The following is a 17,754-nucleotide window of genomic DNA, read 5'->3' as shown; positions in this document are numbered from 1 at the left end:
TAAATCAATATATTATTGAAAAATAACACCTTCATGTTTTGCAGAAGTTCAGCCTACAATACAAATCATATACCGTATTCGTCCGAGTATAGTCCCACGTTCGAGTATATTCCCACCCCCCATTTTTCGAAAAAATTCCAGAAATTGTAAAAAAAAAGAAAAAGTTTTAAGTTACTAAGTATTTATTTTAAAGTTATGTTTTGTGTTTTTAATATGAAAATTGATAAAGTATAGAGATCTGTGATATTTGAAAGCTCACTACCATTAATTTGCAGGATGCTGTGAATGACCAAAATCACAACAGTTGAAATTAGTTTACTACAAATGAGCGTTTATTGCGTTTCGACAGTATTTTTTGTGGGACATGAGAGCACCTCAGACCTATCGAATTGCATTCTGAATACGAAGCATGTCTTTCTGATATCAAATAATTTTCATGTTTCAATAACAGTCCTCGAAGTAAATTATATAAATCTAATGATATATTCTTAAAGTATATGTAGCAGGGAGGAAAAGCCGACGGTCAATTGAAAATTTTGACCTTTCATATTGAAGATATGGATTTTTTCCCAAAAAGACCTATTTTTTTTGGTGTTTTGGGAAAAAAAATCCATATCTTCAATACGTAAGGTCAAAATTTTCAATTGATCGTCGGCTTTTCATCCCACCTACATACACTTTTAAGTATAAATCATCAGATTTATAAAGTTTACTTCAAGTACTGTAAATATCAAAAATATCAATTTTAATGATTTGCCATAAAATGTGTATTAAATTGCGAATTTCAAAAATCAAAATTATTTGATATCAGAATGACATTCTTCGTATTCAGAATGCAATTCGATATGTCTGATGTGCTCTAATGTCCCAAAATAAATACTGTCCGAACGTTCATACCCCAGCCCTTAATAACCATGAAAGCCAGAGAATCTCCCTTCCGGCATGGACATATTTTATGCACCATGCATCACTATTCATTCTACTGTTTATTTTGATTTCATTCTTTTATTGATGTATTGATTTTTTTTCAATTTTAGATCTATAATAGGAGCATCCTTGGGCCATCAAAATATTTTGCACTGATACACAGGAAATTTGACCTTAGGCATTTTCATTTGGTAAGTAACACCATTATTCATCCGGATTTGTTCACAAACAGAAAGTCACCATTTTATCAATTTTTCAAAATTAATCTACAATTTTCATAATAGCTCCTTTGAGCTACTACTTTTATATTAAAAATCACAATTAGTGGGGTTTTTTTTGGCGGGTTTGCCATTGGACAAGTTTAGAACTGTCACCCCATAATTTAATTTTGGAGGGTTGGCTATTTTTGGCTGCAAATTGCCCTTGATAGCCAGTCTATTTTGAGCCCTGCCGTAAATGTAAGGACACTGCCATTTTCTTCCTTTTTTGTCAAATTTTCATATATAAAGAAATTAGCATAAATATTGTTACGCTTTAGCAATTCAGGTAAGTCAAGGGCTATAAAGGGTTATGAGAAAAATTTCAAAATGCAGCTATATGCCCAATTTGGGATTTTTTTTGGAAGCGAAGAACACTTTTTAAATTGTTGCAATCAGACATCACATTCTCGCATTATAACCAAAAATGTTTTTGTAAAATAGTTTGATTTTTTTCTGCAAAGAGGCTGCTTGGGCAATTTCATTTCTAAAATGCCATATTAGGGACTGTTCAATATTTACGTTAGGGAGGGGAGTTTTAAGGGTAATTCAAATTGTTTTGGAGGAGGTCGGGCCATATCTGAAATTTTTACTTGAACCATAAAGGGGAATATTAAATTTTAAATGAAGAAAAAGGGGGAATCCGACAAGAGGAACACAAATATTTTTGGCCAATTATTTTGGGCAAAACTCCTCCACTTGTACCTCTGGCATAATAATGAACGTTCCTTAGTAATATTACACTGAATATTATGCAATTTATCAGACAAAAGCCTTTTTTTTTAAGTTAATACCTTGAATTTTTAGAAGTAGGCCCCTGGATAATTCTATTGGCATCTTTTAATGGGTGATTTGGTCCAGCAGTCAAGCAGTAACAAAAATTCTGTGCTTTTTGTTATGTAAGGTCCTAAATATCTGTCATCCACTGACCCCAATGAACAGAAAAACAAAAACTTTGGATGGCAAAATTGATAAACCTTGATATTTTCAATAAAAATAGCTTTACCTATCTGGGATGTATAGTGGTTCTCAAAGTAAACAAAAAGTCAAAGGTCACATTTTGGGCTCCACAGGGTCAAAACCTAAAGAGTGCCCTCTCTGATTTCCATAAATTGATCTCAAATTGCATGGTTTTTGCCCGGTTAAGGTTGGTCTGAACCCTGGAATTATGGAAACTTTCGGGCCTCATAACTGCTAAATTGTTGGTCTAAAGTATATAAAAGTATATATATTTAGAATGGCATAGACTTGATAAAAAAAATGAAAAAACGGCTCCTAGATATTATTATCTAGTTTTTAAAAATTAATAAAAAAAAAAATTTGGCCCAAGAATTTTTTTTTTTAAAATGTACGAAAAAAAAGTGGGCCAAAAAAAAGTTTTTTGGGATTTTGGGCCAAAAATGAGCACTTTGGCCCAAATTTGACCTCACAGATGAACTTATCAAGTGTTTGCCATTCTAAATATATATACTTTTATATACTTTAGACCAACAATTTAGCAGTTATGAGGCCCGAAAGTTTCCATAATTCCAGGGTTCAGACCATGCATTGGAATGATCCAAGTAGCATGCATGCATTTCAGAGGGAAAAAATTGGGATATTTCCTACTTCAAAGTAATTTCCGCTGCCTTTTGTTACAGACCCATTACAGCTTTACAGATGAACACTCACTACACTGTGTTCAATATTTGCATGCTTAAAGAAAAAAGTCAATGCAAATTTTTGTCACTTTAGAAAATCTCTCTTCTTATTCAAATTGCGACAAGTCATATCGTTCCAAATGAGGTATCAATATATGCAGAACAAAATTCTCCATCCATTGACCACTTTAGTTTGCAATTTAAATCAAAGTTAGTGTCTTTAAGAAATGGCTTTTGTTTTAAAAGTATTTTGGATTTTTACTGGGGGCAACAGGGGTGAAAGAGTTCTGGCGTGGGAGAATTTGCCAGGCATCATCAGGCATCACAAAAGCTCCCTGTCTGCAATGTAATTGTGTGGACACTCAGTGGGGGATTGACTTGGGAATGACAATCCTTGACTATGCTGATCTTCAAGAATTCTATGACTGAATGAACACACATCACTATGGACCACAATGGCCTCATCCCAATGGCATAGTTCAATAACCTCAATTAAACAATCATAGTGCAAAATTTGACCTCAAGTTTCAGAGTATGAGTTTTTGTACCCAAATTTTCAAAGGTCATTCAATGAATGTGCAAATGTATTGGGGTTAAAGAACTATGCCTTGATAGATGAGCATGTTGTGGATCCTAGTGTATTGTGGAGATCCATCAGTTGATGAACTTGAATAAACAACATAAACCAGTTTTGTTTACTATTTGACCAACCTTGGACTGGTCACTTCACACACTTACAGTGATTTGTTTGCTTGGCATAGTGTCTAGGGCTAGCACAGATGACCTGTGAATTTTATGGGTCCAGAAAAGTATTGTCTCTGGTCCACAGAGTCATTCAATTTACAGTTAAAGTAAATAAGACATGGTCTCAGATTTGAAGCAGGTTTCACTGCCAAAGTGTGTAAAAATTCACTCCAGAGTGAAAATAGCTATGTTTAATTTCTAAGGTGTCTTTTCTAGGGTAAAATTGTTTGTAGAACATGATTTTTTTTTTGTCAAAAGCGCGTGCATCGTACATCGTTTTGCTACAAAATGTTGATTTGTGGCGATTTTGCCCGAAAAATGCACTTTTGGGTGACAAAAATTTTCACATGCCAACTTTGTATACTCATAGAGTCTACAATATACATAGATATGGCCCTTTAAAATGTTAACATATCAGCTGAGGGTACTATTTGATGGATTCAGGTATTTGTTTTGTGATTGACTTAATCATTTGCGTGCCAGAATCATTCAAATATGACATGCCTCGTGACAATTGACATGCCAAAATAAGCTGTTTTCGACAAAAAAATGTATTTGAAAAATTATAACTCTTGATAGGAAGGTGCTACAGTGATGGTTGACCTACCAGTCTATGCAGTATTGAATGGGCTTTCATTTGATACCTAACTTTGTTCATTTTAACTAAGGGAAAAACTTGCAAAATTTAAAAATGTTTCCCCTACCCCTTAAAATTTTGATGTGTGTAAAAATTACCGCCATTTATAAAAATCGGGATTACAAGAAAACTACAAGAGCTATAGGCTTGAAAAACTAATCAGTTATGCACAGTATAAGTTCCTACTTGGGTATAACATTAATATCTTTCCATTCCTTCTCAATTTTCTTTTCTAATTTTTTTAACAATTTGTGACATCTGTAAATTACGTAAAATTTGGCATTTCGAAAAATCGCAAAAAAAAAAAATATGTGGGCGTCATGTTTTAAAAACTAATCAGTTATTCCCATGATACAGTATTACAGGGATATAATACCAAACTTGTGCTAAAATGCATATTTTTTTAGTTCTAATTTTTTTAACAAATTGACTCGCCACCCCATTTTTGAGCAAAATCGGGAACAATTAGTACCTGTAATATTAGCAATCATGTGACCTATATTCAATGTGTGTGCACCAATCAGATGTCAGACTTGCACTACAACATGATGTGAGCCTTGCAGAGCCTTTATAAGTGTGCCAATAGAGTTCAAATATGTTGTGATGATGTTGTCACCTATGGATCTCATATTTTTATTTCCGTCAAAAGTATATGCCTCTACTGCAATGCTCATATCAGGAAAACAATGACAGATTTTGCATTTCTGACTTCAGAAAAACTAATCAGTTATTCCCATGATACAGTACTACAGGGATATAGTATCAAACTTGTGCTAAAATGCATATTTTTTAAGTTCTAATTTTTTATCAAATTGACTTCGCCACCCCATTTTTGAGCAAAATCGGGAACAATTAGTACCTGTAATATTATGCAATCATGTGACCTATATTCAATGTGTGTGCACCAATCAGATGTCAGACTTGCACTACAACATGATGTGAGCCTTGCAGAGCCTTTATAAGTGTGCCAATAGAGTTCAAATACGTAACCCGACCTACCCTAAAATTAGGCCCGACCCTAACTTTTTTTTAAAAATTTTTGCAAAAAAAAAAAAAAATTAATTAATTTTAAAAAAAAGAAGAAAAAAAGTTCCAAAGCCTTTATCAAACGAAATTTACAGCTGAAAACATTTTTTAAAAAAGAACCCCGACCTACCTACCCTAAAATTTTTTTATGTTACGCCAATCAAACAATTTTTTTTTAGGCCTAACTATGAAATTTGCGATATTCAATCTTCCAAACTTGATAACTACAATCTTGTAAGCTTTGGTCACAAAGGGGTGGGGTTTAACCCCCCTGACAAACAGAGCTAGTGGCATTATGGGCCTGGGAGGTTTCTTAAGTATGGCGCTATAATACATACATACATGAGAGCTTTTGTTACACGCCATTTCAAAAGATCACAGCGTGAAAACCAAAACATATGCAAAATATATACAAGAAACAATTGAAAAACAAAAGAAAAATGAAGCATGAAGCAAGCAAAATTATGTTTATGGAAACAGGTGGGTTTTGAGGCCTTTTTAAAGGCAGAGACTGTTGAGCACTTCGCACAGATGATGGCAAATTGTTCCAGATCAGAGGTGCATTGTAGGTAAATGCTTTGTCGTCAGCGGATTTAAAAGTCCAACTGCGTATGATCGGCACATTCAAACGTGTGCGGTCTGAGGCGGATCTAAGGCCCTCGCGAGGATTCATAAGTTCCAGACATGATGACAGGTATTCTGGTCCAATGCCGGCAAGGCATTTAAAACATACAGCATGGCTTTGAATGTTATTCTATCCTCTACAGACAACCAGTGGAGCTGATGTTAAAGCGGCGATACATAGTCCCTTTTCTTTGCACAAAAGAAATATATGTATGTTTGCCAGTTTGTGGTTTTGTCAAACTCACTAGCTTCAAGAGAGGGCAGTATACTTTTTGTCGGGTCGGCAGTATAGTGTCAGATGGTGTGTGTTATTGAAAGAAGTTAATTTAGAGCCGTGGGGAGAAATGCGAAGGCAAAAATCAAATACATACGATCAAGGCTCCTTCTTGATCATATTGGAGCTCTTGGAAGAATAAATCATAATAGCAACTAAGCAAGGGAAAGCCCCTGTTTTTCCCCATCATCAGAAATGATGCATAATTAATTATACCAGTGGGGAACATTATTATACCATTGAGGAAACCATCTATACAGCTACAAGTAGTAGGGTCAATTTTGGACCTCCAGTGACCATCATTTCTAAACAGCAATTTTTTGATGGATTCTTGTACTTTGGGGTATTTTAAACAAAATAAGCTCCTATGTCCCTCACCAAAGTGTGGGCATTAGCTGGGAGAGGCCAAAATCCAAAATGGCACCATGCCATTTTGAAAAAGTGAATTTTGGTATCTTCTGAACGCTTTGGTCGTTTGAAGTCATTAAGGTGTCATTTTCGACTAATTTTGTGGTGAGAAATCCATTAAAGGCATTATTTTACCCATTTTTGGCCATCTTCGTCATCAAATCCAAGATGGCCGCCTTTGGCTGTACTAGAAATACATTAAATTATACAGTACATTGAGAAACAACTCATAAAATGTATTACAAGTGCACTTAATTCATCGTTTGTATTATAAATTGAACACCCGATTCAATGTTTGTAACATTTATTCACAAATGAGATCGTCTGCTACTGAAAACAATCCAAAATGGCATACATAGCAACCAAAAATCCTCATAGCAACGCATTAAAATAACAAAAAATCAACGTTTTTTGACATATATGTGCATTTATTATACCTATTCTTAGTATATCAAGGTTGACTGATTGTAAGAAAGTGAAAGAATGGTCATAGGGGGGTGAGGTAAACAAAAAGTTCAAAATGGCTGCCCTTAGCAACCAAAAACATCACAGTAATGCAGTAAAACTACTATAAAATAAGTGATTTTTGACCTTAATGTGTATGTAATTAGTCTTATCCTAGCAAATCGAGGCCTATTAATTAAATGAAGATACCAGTTTGATCAAAGGAGGTCAAACAAGTCCAAAATGTTCAAAATGGCCGACCAAAGGAGACCATAGCAACCACATTTTACCTAGCAACGCAATAAAATGTCTATAAATCATGCACTTTTTGACCTGGTTGAGTATTCAATGTGTCTTTTTTAAGTAAATCATATCCTATTGATGGAATGAAGATAACAATTTGGTCAAAGGTGGTCAAACTACTGAAAAAATATCCAAAATGGCTGACTAAAGACGGCCATAGCAACCAAATTCCACACTTTTTGGCTCAGAATCTTCATAATGGGCTACAAGATTTACTTCTTAATTAGAAATTCTAAAATTTGGTAAAACTAATTTTGGGACAATTGTCTGGACGTTCAAAAGATACAAAATTGTTTACAAATTTCAAAATTGCCGCCGGCAGCCATTTTGGATGAGGTAGCAGACGATCTTATTTGTGGATAAATATTGCAAGAATTGAATAGCTTTTGAATTAATAGTGAAAACAGTGAATAAGATGCACTCAAAACATGGTTTTATCGGTTTCATTTAAATAAATGCATACTGCAAAATTCAGTGGATTTCTAGTAGTGCAGCCGATGGCGGCCATCTTGGATTTAATGATGGAGATGGCCAGAAAACCTAACAATAGTACCTGGAATGGATTTTTTATCACTAAATTAGTCAGAAACAACCCCTTATGGTTCAAAACGGCCAATGACTTTTAAAATATAAAAAATATATACATTTTCTAAATTTTATGAGGTATAGCAGACAATCTCATTAATTAATTTTACAGCGTTGCTATTTGAATTTTGGTTGCTATGGTCACCTTTATTCGACCATTTTGAATATTTTGGATATGTTTGGCCTTCTTTGATCAAATTGCTATCTTCATTCCATCAATGTGCTTTCATGTATTAGGAAAGACACATTTGATACTCAACCAGGTCAAAAAGTACATGATTTATAGTAATTTTACTGCGTTGCTATGTGGAATTTGGTTGCTATGGCCGTCTTTAGTCAGCCATTTTGGATATTTTTCAGTAGTTTGACCACCTTTGACCAAATTGTTATCTTCATTCCATCAATAGGATATGATTTACTTAAAAAAAGACACATTGAATACTCAACCAGGTCAAAAAGTGCATGATTTATAGACATTTTATTGCGTTGCTAGGTAAAATGTGGTTGCTATGGTCTCCTTTGGTTGACCATTTTGAACATTTTGGACTTGTTTGACCTCCTTTGATCAAACTGGTATCTTCATTTAATTAATAGGCCTCGATTTGCTAGGATAAGACTAATTACATACACATTAAGGTCAAAAATCACTTATTTTATAGTAGTTTTACTGCATTACTGTGATGTTTTTGGTTGCTAAGGGCAGCCATTTTGAACTTTTGTTTACCTCAACCCCTATGACCATTCTTTCACTTTCTTACAATCAGTCAACCTTGATATACTAAGAATAGGTATAATAAATGCACATATATGTCAAAAAACGTTGATTTTTTGTTATTTTAATGCGTTGCTATGAGGATTTTGGTTGCTATGGGCGGCCATTTTGGATTGTTTTCAATAGCAGACGATCTCATTTGTGAATAAATGTTACAAACATTGAATCGGTGTTCAATTTATAATACAAACGATGAATTAAGTGCACTTGTAATACATTTTATGAGTTGTTTCTCAATGTACTGTATAATTTCATGTATTTCTAGTACAGCCAAAGGCGGCCATCTTGGATTTGATGACGAAGATGGCCAAAAATGGGTAAAATAATGCCTTTAATGGATTTCTCACCACAAAATTAGTCGAAAATGACACCTTAATGACTTCAAACGACCAAAGCGTTCAGAAGATACCGAAAATTCACTTTTTTCAAAATGGCATGGTGCCATTTTGGATTTTGGCCTCTCCCAGCTAATGCCCACACTTTGGTGAGGGACATAGGAGCTTATTTTGTTTAAAATACCCCAAAGTACAAGAATCCATCAAAAAATTGCTGTTTAGAAATGATGGTCACTGGAGGTCCAAAATTGACCCTACTAAAGGGGTCACCTTTTTACATTGCTACTGCTCAGTGCCAGAAGTGGTTTAAGTGCAATAGCTACCCTGTGAACATATGCCAATTTACCCATTGTCAGACCTGAAACTTTACTTCTTTTTAGCTGATTTCCTCTTTTTTTATTCCTGAAATTTACGCATTGTTATTTTCAGTCCAATTTGAGCTTTTTACGCTATTTTCCTCTTTTTTTAAAAGCATTTACCTCTTTTTCCATGAATGGACAGCTTCAGGTCTGCACCGTATACAGTATTCGTATTATCGGTCGCATGTCAGAAGTTGGGTACGGTACCCTATAAAAAGGTGGAGGGATTACATTTTTCCAAAAGTTGCAGTACAATTTTGATTGGCATTTTGCAACCCCTTGTCCTACTTGACTAGTTGATACCTCATTTTAAGCCCAATTTTATATCCTGTAAGTGTGCTAAAACGTAGAACAATACAGTTTTCAATATAAAAAACCACATTTATGTAAGTGAAAATGTCAGGGGTGGAGGAGCAGGCGGATGCGGAGCAGGTGGATGCGGTAATGGTGCTTTTTGACAATGTTTTTAAGCGTATCTTCATAACTATATATATATGGCATTGGGCTGGTTATTGCATAATATTGTCAATATTATACCTGGGTATAATTAGGGAACAAAAAACAATTTCCAATATGGTATGGTCATGTCTTTTGGCACCAGGTGTACACTTTTTCTTATGTATCTTATTGTGCTGAAAATTTGGACTTTCATCGCTTGGAGGGGCGCAGAATTGATGCTGAATTGGTCAATTTGGTAAGGGTGGCACCCGGGGCACGTTGCCCCCACTGCCCCCCTCCCCATAGTTACGCCACTGGTACTACGAATAGTTTCACAATGCTTTAGGGGTCATATTGTTTCACCCCTAATTTAAGCGAGTTTGAAAGTTGTAATGACTGATTTTGAGTAAATTTTCAGTAGACCTTTTCAAATCAAAATTTTCCAAAGTTTGTTATGGATGACCCAGCCCCCGTTTACAATTCTGGGTTATTGACACTAACGCAAACGTAACTATTACGTCTGAACACAAATCTGCATGAAAGACATGGTCATGTGTTGGGTATGGCTTATGCAAGAGATTGATATTTATATTGCGAAGGCGACAAGAAGACCAAATCAAATGTGCATGAGACGACAAACATTTGAATTTTCTTTTCTTTACTGTTACATTGTGGCGTGCCAAATAGTGGAAGTGTTAGTTCAATACCTTTAGAAAATATTTCTCTGTGATGAATCATGTTGATTTTGGCTAAATATGTTGTATTTTCACTCAAAAGGGTATGATTCATTGGGCACCAATTTGACCCCCTAGCTTACTGAATAAATACTGCGGTTTTCCGATCTTGATTTGAAAAGGTCTATTGACCTTAACGGATGCAATCCATTTTTTTAAAACCGATATTGATATAAAATTGGATCGATTGAGCCCATATTTATTGGTCGAGCTATGAGTTTTAAAGATATTGGGCGAGGCGTGAGTCGAGTCAATATTTAAAACTCATAGCGAGATCAATAAATATTGAAATAAAACATCAATTTTATCATTAATATATTTTGGATCCAATATTTTCACACACTTGGACTCATCAAAACATAATAATGGATCATATCGGATATCGGCCAATATTACAACATCATTATCAGATATCGTTGAGCCCTACTTATTGCACACCCTTATTCTTAAGTTTATATATTTTCAAGAACTAAATTTTGAAAGTATTTACATGTACTTGTTTAGAAACTGTAATGTCAGCACCAATTTGGTCATGACATATACGCATTAAATAAAGTGCTTTTTATGCTGGCTGGCAAATGTGCAAATCTTTGAAGAACCATCAATCAATTTGATACAGCTAAATGTACCACCAAATATGCCAATTTGGAAGATGCATGCTTTTTAATAATCATAAAAAACTGATGCATATCAATCATTTTGATACAGCCTATATCACCAATTGTGCTGTTTTATTGCATTTTATTTATAAGTTTTACGGAAAACAGAAAACAAATCACAGAATGGTAATAGAAAATTGAAAATGCAATTTTGCCAAATTGAGCTTACTTTCACTTTCCACCTAAAAATATGGCTATTTTGAATGTACATTCAGCAAAAGGCCCATGCAAACCCCAGTTTTTATTGATGTTTTCTTCTATTCCTTTATTTACTTGCTTTTAGGGCTAATTAGTGGTAACACATTTTACCGTTTTATTCCCTGTTTAGTAGTACCACAATATTCCCAACAGTTATGACATTGGATGTTTGCATAGTGTTTCTAGAACCTTAACCCTAACAGAACTAAGTCTCACTAAAGCTCACTATTAAAACCACTGTGTGCGCATGCATCCCATGTGACTTGATGATGCAATCAGCCTAAGTCATATATACCCAGGGAATTGCTGCCCGGGGCAGCATAACCTCTGTGGCTAGTCAGGTTGGCGATCTTCTGCATGGCATGCGAGGGGTCCTAGGTTCGAATCCCGGGGGTACCAAGTGACTTCTTACATCATCTTCTCTCCTTTTTCGTTTCTTCTTTGCCTTCTGATACCAAGCAAACCACAGGTTTAATATAATGGTCAGATTTCACAAGTTTGAAAGAAAAAAAGGAAAAAAAAAACCTGTGGAATTTGACATTTTAAAACTGAAAACTTGCCAGTTTTCATTTGATCATGACAACTTTGGTTGCATGTAAACCTTACAACAAGTTCTTAGAAGTGGGTAATAATACAACAATTGTGTTGGGACTTCACTTCCTTCTTGCACTTTTCAAGTAATTTATCATTTTCATAAATTTATTGAAACTGCTTTTCTTTTTAGAAAAAATTATGAAAATGAGAAGAAAGTCTCTGACAAAATTACAGGGAGATAAGGGCTCATATTGAAATTCCCTTACACAGGAAGGTGTGCGCCATCCTGCAGCTTTCCTGTGCTAGCCTTCTTTTGTTAAAATCCTGGGCAGGGTGTATCACTGATGCATATAATCCATCCGTTTTATGACCAAGCTTTCCTGAAAGTAGCGCGCTTAGCGAGGGAATCCTGCCTTCTTTCTGTGTGAAAGCGTGGTAGGGTATTTCAATATGAGCCCTAAGTCAACAAGCTCTCATTTATGCATGCAGGAAGGCCAAAAAAAGTTAATTGTTTGGATGCCTTCCAAGACCAAAATTTGGAGGGTCGGTAGGTCGATCCTTTTTTTTTTTTGGGCTTTTCCTCCATTTTTCCTTCATTTTGAAAAGGCTAGTAAATTGACAAATTCTTGATCATTTTACATTAAAAAAATTGTGTGTTTTTGGACAGGATTTAAATGGAAATACTTCCTATTTTTAATGAAATATGCATTTAATAATGAAATGAGTAAATAACAAATATAAAATGTTCTTGATACTGTCCAAATTTAAGGTTTCTTCTAAAAAGTGATTGAAAAAAAATCGACCCAGGATTTCTGATTTTTTGGTCGGTCTCTGAGGCAACCAAACATTTATTTTTTGGCCTAAACATGTGTGTACGTATTCTGTTTGAGTCCGAATTTGGGCTATTCCAATTGAAATCCATACACCCTGTATGGAAGGCATAACCTTAATCTCCCACACAGGGAGTGTAGATTTTGAATGGGGTTACCTGAATTGGTGACTCCATTTGAAATCTACATTCCCTGTGTGGAAGATTAACGCGGCTGTGTACTCTAGCCATTGTTTCTTTCTCAAAATTGACTTTTTATGATATGTTTGTACCTTGTTATGTTTTTTATAAATACAAGGAATGAAAATCCAGATTTGTAAACTCCAACTGCAATATTTTAAGGATTTTATTTCACTATTCCACTTTCGTGTTTGAAATTGAAAAGGAAAGAAAATCTTTGTTGTACCAGCAAGGTACATGCCACACAACTCATCGCGTTGCGTGTCGCGAAATTTGTTAACTTGCACAAATACGCGGCGCATCTGCTGACAGCTTATCTCGCATGCATGCGCGCATCTTATGGAAACACCATGGAAGCACTGATTTCACAAAAACCTAGTGGTCAAATGGCTCCGTTTTAGCTGATAAAATGTGGGTTTTTTCAAGTTCTTTCCCCGATTTAAATATCAAGTTATGAATGGATTTCGCTCAAACTTCTCAAGGGGCTGTGGATTTACCAGATGTTCACGTAATATAAGTTACAAAAACAAAACTGTCGCATTCTCCTGTGAGATTCGATGAAAGTGCAAAATGTGACCACTTTAAACTTCAACGGCCATTATTTCAATGTTCATTTTCTCGGTAAAATGACGCGATTTAGGTACACGATAACTCAATAAATACAGCATCTATAGGTAAGCAAATATGATCATCGTAAAAAGCATGATCGACTCAAGAAACGGTTTTCTCATTTTTTTATATTTTGGTCTATTTCCGATTTTGGGCATCATTTTGTGCAAACAGGCGTTTTTGAATTTTAAAAAGTTCATTTTAATTCAATATATTTTCAATAACTTAAAAAATAAGAACAATATAAAAAAAATAAAAAAAACGTTTTTGGAATGGAGCCTCAAGATTGAGCTAAAAACAAAATAAAATATTTTGGAAAGAGTGTTTTTTTGTTATGATGTACCTAACAAATATTGCCAAAAACTCACTTTTTGTGATTTTCTTCAAAATTGTTGTTTTTACCCCAAATCTGTATTTATATTAAGATATATTGATGTCTTGCCTTCATAAAAATGTATAATTTTATATGTTTTGCATGAATAATTACAAAGTTATTGCACTTTTACTACATGCATGTCTGAGAGTACACAGCCACCTTAAGGTCGTGTCTTCTATAGGGGGAGTGTGGATTTAAATTTGAATTGCACAGTGTGTAGTATGATGAAGAGGAGTAAGAAGATATTTTAATCTTGTTTGGTCGGTGTATTTTAGTAGCAATATGATTGTGTGTCTTCTGGACTTGTGTAGGGTGTGTCACAAGTTGAGACCCTCTTTTGTGACATGCTATTTTCATAGCTGATGACATCAATTTTGAGATGAATGGTTAATTATACCTTGTACCAATTACAGGTATGTAAAAGTATATATTGCAAGAAAGCATGAAGAACAGAGATTACAATGACCCAAATCTGAAGTCAATATTCAGGTGTACTAAAAGATATACAGGGTGTAATAATTAACTTTTTAATGAACATGTGGCACAGTAAGGGATTGCCTGTTTCTTTTAAGTAGTATTGTTTTAATCTGAGGACCACAAAATCAATCATTATATAGCTTGAAAAAGCTCACCAGAAAATATATACTTTAGGCCAAAAAAAAAGGTTTGTCTCAAAGCTTGGGAGTGCATTTGTAAAATTGCACGAGTTGAGAAAAAACAAATGCAGACATTTTTTTTATTTCCACAAAAATTTTTTTTTTTATTTTTTTCCGGAAAAATTCTGCAAAATACCATAAAAATACCAAGTCGGAATTAAAAAAAAAAAAAAAAAGAAATCGCATTTCGCATTTGTTTTCAAACCACTTGTGAGCTTTGAGACAAACCTTTTTTTTTTGGCCTTATATAGGGTACGATGCAAGGTGATTAAATTTGCCTCGTTATCAGACCTAATTAATTATTCAAAAGATTTAATTAGTGCTAATTAGCTGATTAAACACTTCCCATGAACTACTTTGTCGTAAATAATCATTTCAAACCAGAAAGAATACAATATCTCTTTGTTTGTCACTTTTAAACTTGTTACGTACTTGTAATTCTGAAAATAGACTGTTTTACATACATTGTAGAAGCCTATGGGAAAAATGGGCGAGACTGTTAACATGCTCGTTAGTCTAATTAACTACTGTAAAACTGGAAATTTTTGTGTTACATTTATTTTCGCGCTTTTCGTGTTCCAAACTGCTACCACGAAAATAACAATGCAGAATATATTCCTTTTGTGTATGGGTCAATTTAAGGAAACTTAGAATCATGAACAAGGGAAACAGTTCAAAATTGGCACGAAAAGTGCGAAAAATTAATCTCGTGAAAATTTCCACTTTTACAGAAGATGGAATTATACAAAGTACATAATTATTTTGTTCCTGCAATTGCTGACATCAAATTGATACTAAATAATCATGGATTTTAGTTTTCAATTCAATATAAAGGAGAAAAAGCATGTCATCAAATTGTTTAGGAACATTTTCCATAGACTTTTTATTGTACAGTGTCCGCACATCTGTGTCCACAAATCCGTGTCCGCACATCCGTGTCCGCACATCCACCACCCTGCAAATTTGTTAGCTTAATTGATCATAAAATGAATTAGCATCAATGGAAAATTCTGGTTTTAAAAAGAAAGACTCTACGCTTTAAAACAAGACCAATCTAAATGTTGTAAGTATTCATCTTCAATTTGAAAATGTCATTATCATTTCATTTTTTCAAGAAAAATGTCACACCTCCACCCTGTTAGGGGTCCCAATATAAGACATATGGCCATAGACTGATCATTTCACAAACTGTATAAAAATGAATAGAACCACAGACTTGTGACATTTTGCCCAATTTTTCACTACCAGTTTAGGCTCAAAATTTTTCATATATTTGAAATCATAGTAAATCATAGTCAGAGTGTGCTATAGTATCTATTGAAGATAGTCCATGTAGGCAGAGTGTGCTATCTACTGAGGATAGTCCATAAAGGCAGAATGTACTATCTACTGCAGATAGTCCATATAGGCACTATCTACTGAAGATGGTCCATATAATGCAGAGTGTGCTATCTACTGAAGATAGTCCATACAGGCAGTGTGTGCTATCTACTGAAGATAGTCCATATAGGCAGAGTGTGCTATCTACTGAAGATAGTCTATATAGGCAGAGTGTGCTATCTACACTGAAGATAGTCTATATAGGCAGAGTGTGCTATCTACTGAAGATAGTCTATATAGGCAGAGTGTGCTATCTACTGAAGATAGTCTATATAGGCAGAGTGTGCTATCTACTGAAGACAGTCCATATAGGCAGTGTGTGCTATCTACTGAAGATAGTCCATATAGGCAGTGTGTGCTATCTACTGAAGATAGTCCATATAGGCAGAGTGTGCTATCTACTGAAGACAGTCCATATAGGCAGAATGTACTATCTACTGCAGATAGTCCATATAGGCACTATCTACTGAAGATGGTCCATATAATGCAGAGTGTGCTATCTACTGAAGATAGTCCATACAGGCAGTGTGTGCTATCTACTGAAGATAGTCCATATAGGCAGAGTGTGCTATCTACTGAAGATAGTCTATATAGGCAGAGTGTGCTATCTACTGAAGATAGTCTATATAGGCAGAGTGTGCTATCTACTGAAGATAGTCTATATAGGCAGAGTGTGCTATCTACTGAAGATAGTCTATATAGGCAGAGTGTGCTATCTACTGAAGACAGTCCATATAGGCAGTGTGTGCTATCTACTGAAGATAGTCCATATAGGCAGTGTGTGCTATCTACTGAAGATAGTCCATATAGGCAGAGTGTGCTATCTACTGAAGACAGTCCATATAGGCAGTGTGTGCTATCTACTGAAGATAGTCCATATATATGCAGAGTGTGCTATCTACTGGAGATAATCCATATAGGCAGAGTGTGCTATCTACTGAAGATAGTCTAGGGCTGCTAAGAATACGCAATTGTGTTATTTGCGGCGCAATTTGCATAATTTGGCTCCAAATTTTTGAAAAAATCTAAAAACAATTTTTTTTTGCGATTTAAGAATTTTTTTCGCGGATTTGGAGAGTCCATTGGCCTAGAAGCGAAATACTGCTATCATTACGTGGTTGGTTTAAAAAATTGATAAAAATTTACCAAAAATTACAAGTTTGTATCCAAATGGGACCGATTTATAACTTATCTATTTAAGATATAGACTTGTGTACAAAACCAATGCATTTTTAGATCTTCAATAGACTATGCAGTGAACACAAGTTACAAATCGGTCCCATTTGGATACAAACTAGTAAATTTTTGATAATTTAAAAAAAAATCGACCACGTATGATTGCAGTACTTCGCTCTAGGTCAAGGGACTCTCCAAATCCGCTTTTTTTTTTAACACAATTTTTCCCCAATTTTTCTATTGATGCTGCCACTTGATTTACAAAAATGAAAAATTGTTTTTAATGCAAAGTGATCATTTGTGTTCATGTCATACTCAATTTAATATGGATACAAATTCAATGCTATTGTATATCACCAAGACAGGTGCCCTTTCCCTTACAAATTCAATGCAAGACAGTACTGTCGGCGACCGGTGCCCCTCCACGTCTCAGGGTGGCTCCTCGAGATCTAACCGGCTTCCTCGTCTTGGGGTGGCTCCTATGGAAGGGATTTTCGGGTAATTTTGTGCCTGGATTTAATCGGGTACCCAAAATTGCAACAAAAAAGAAAAAATTTTGACTGCATCACGGGCTTCAATTATGGCTAAGATTTTTTTTGTAAGTCAACCATGATGATGACAGTTCTTGATGTTAGTGCAGGAACTCTCCA

General features: G+C 34.9%; 1 protein-coding gene across 2 annotated transcripts in view; it reads left to right on the top strand.

The window, feature by feature from the left end:
- The window catches only part of LOC140146161 (cell adhesion molecule DSCAM-like), a 199,892-nt gene that overhangs the window by 33,156 nt on the left and 148,982 nt on the right, over positions 1 to 17,754 (top strand). The window contains exon 2 of one of the 2 annotated variants that reach the window (XM_072167921.1): positions 1,038 to 1,118. The exons of the other annotated variant lie outside the window; for it this stretch is intronic. The gene's annotated coding sequence lies outside the window, so the exon portion shown is untranslated. The remainder of the gene's footprint in view (positions 1 to 1,037; positions 1,119 to 17,754) is intronic. 2 annotated transcript variants of the gene reach the window in all.

The sequence above is a fragment of the Amphiura filiformis genome, chromosome 2 (assembly GCF_039555335.1).
Source record: "Amphiura filiformis chromosome 2, Afil_fr2py, whole genome shotgun sequence".
Lineage (NCBI taxonomy): Eukaryota > Metazoa > Echinodermata > Ophiuroidea > Amphilepidida > Amphiuridae > Amphiura > Amphiura filiformis.
This window is presented reverse-complemented; position numbering and strand designations above follow the sequence as displayed.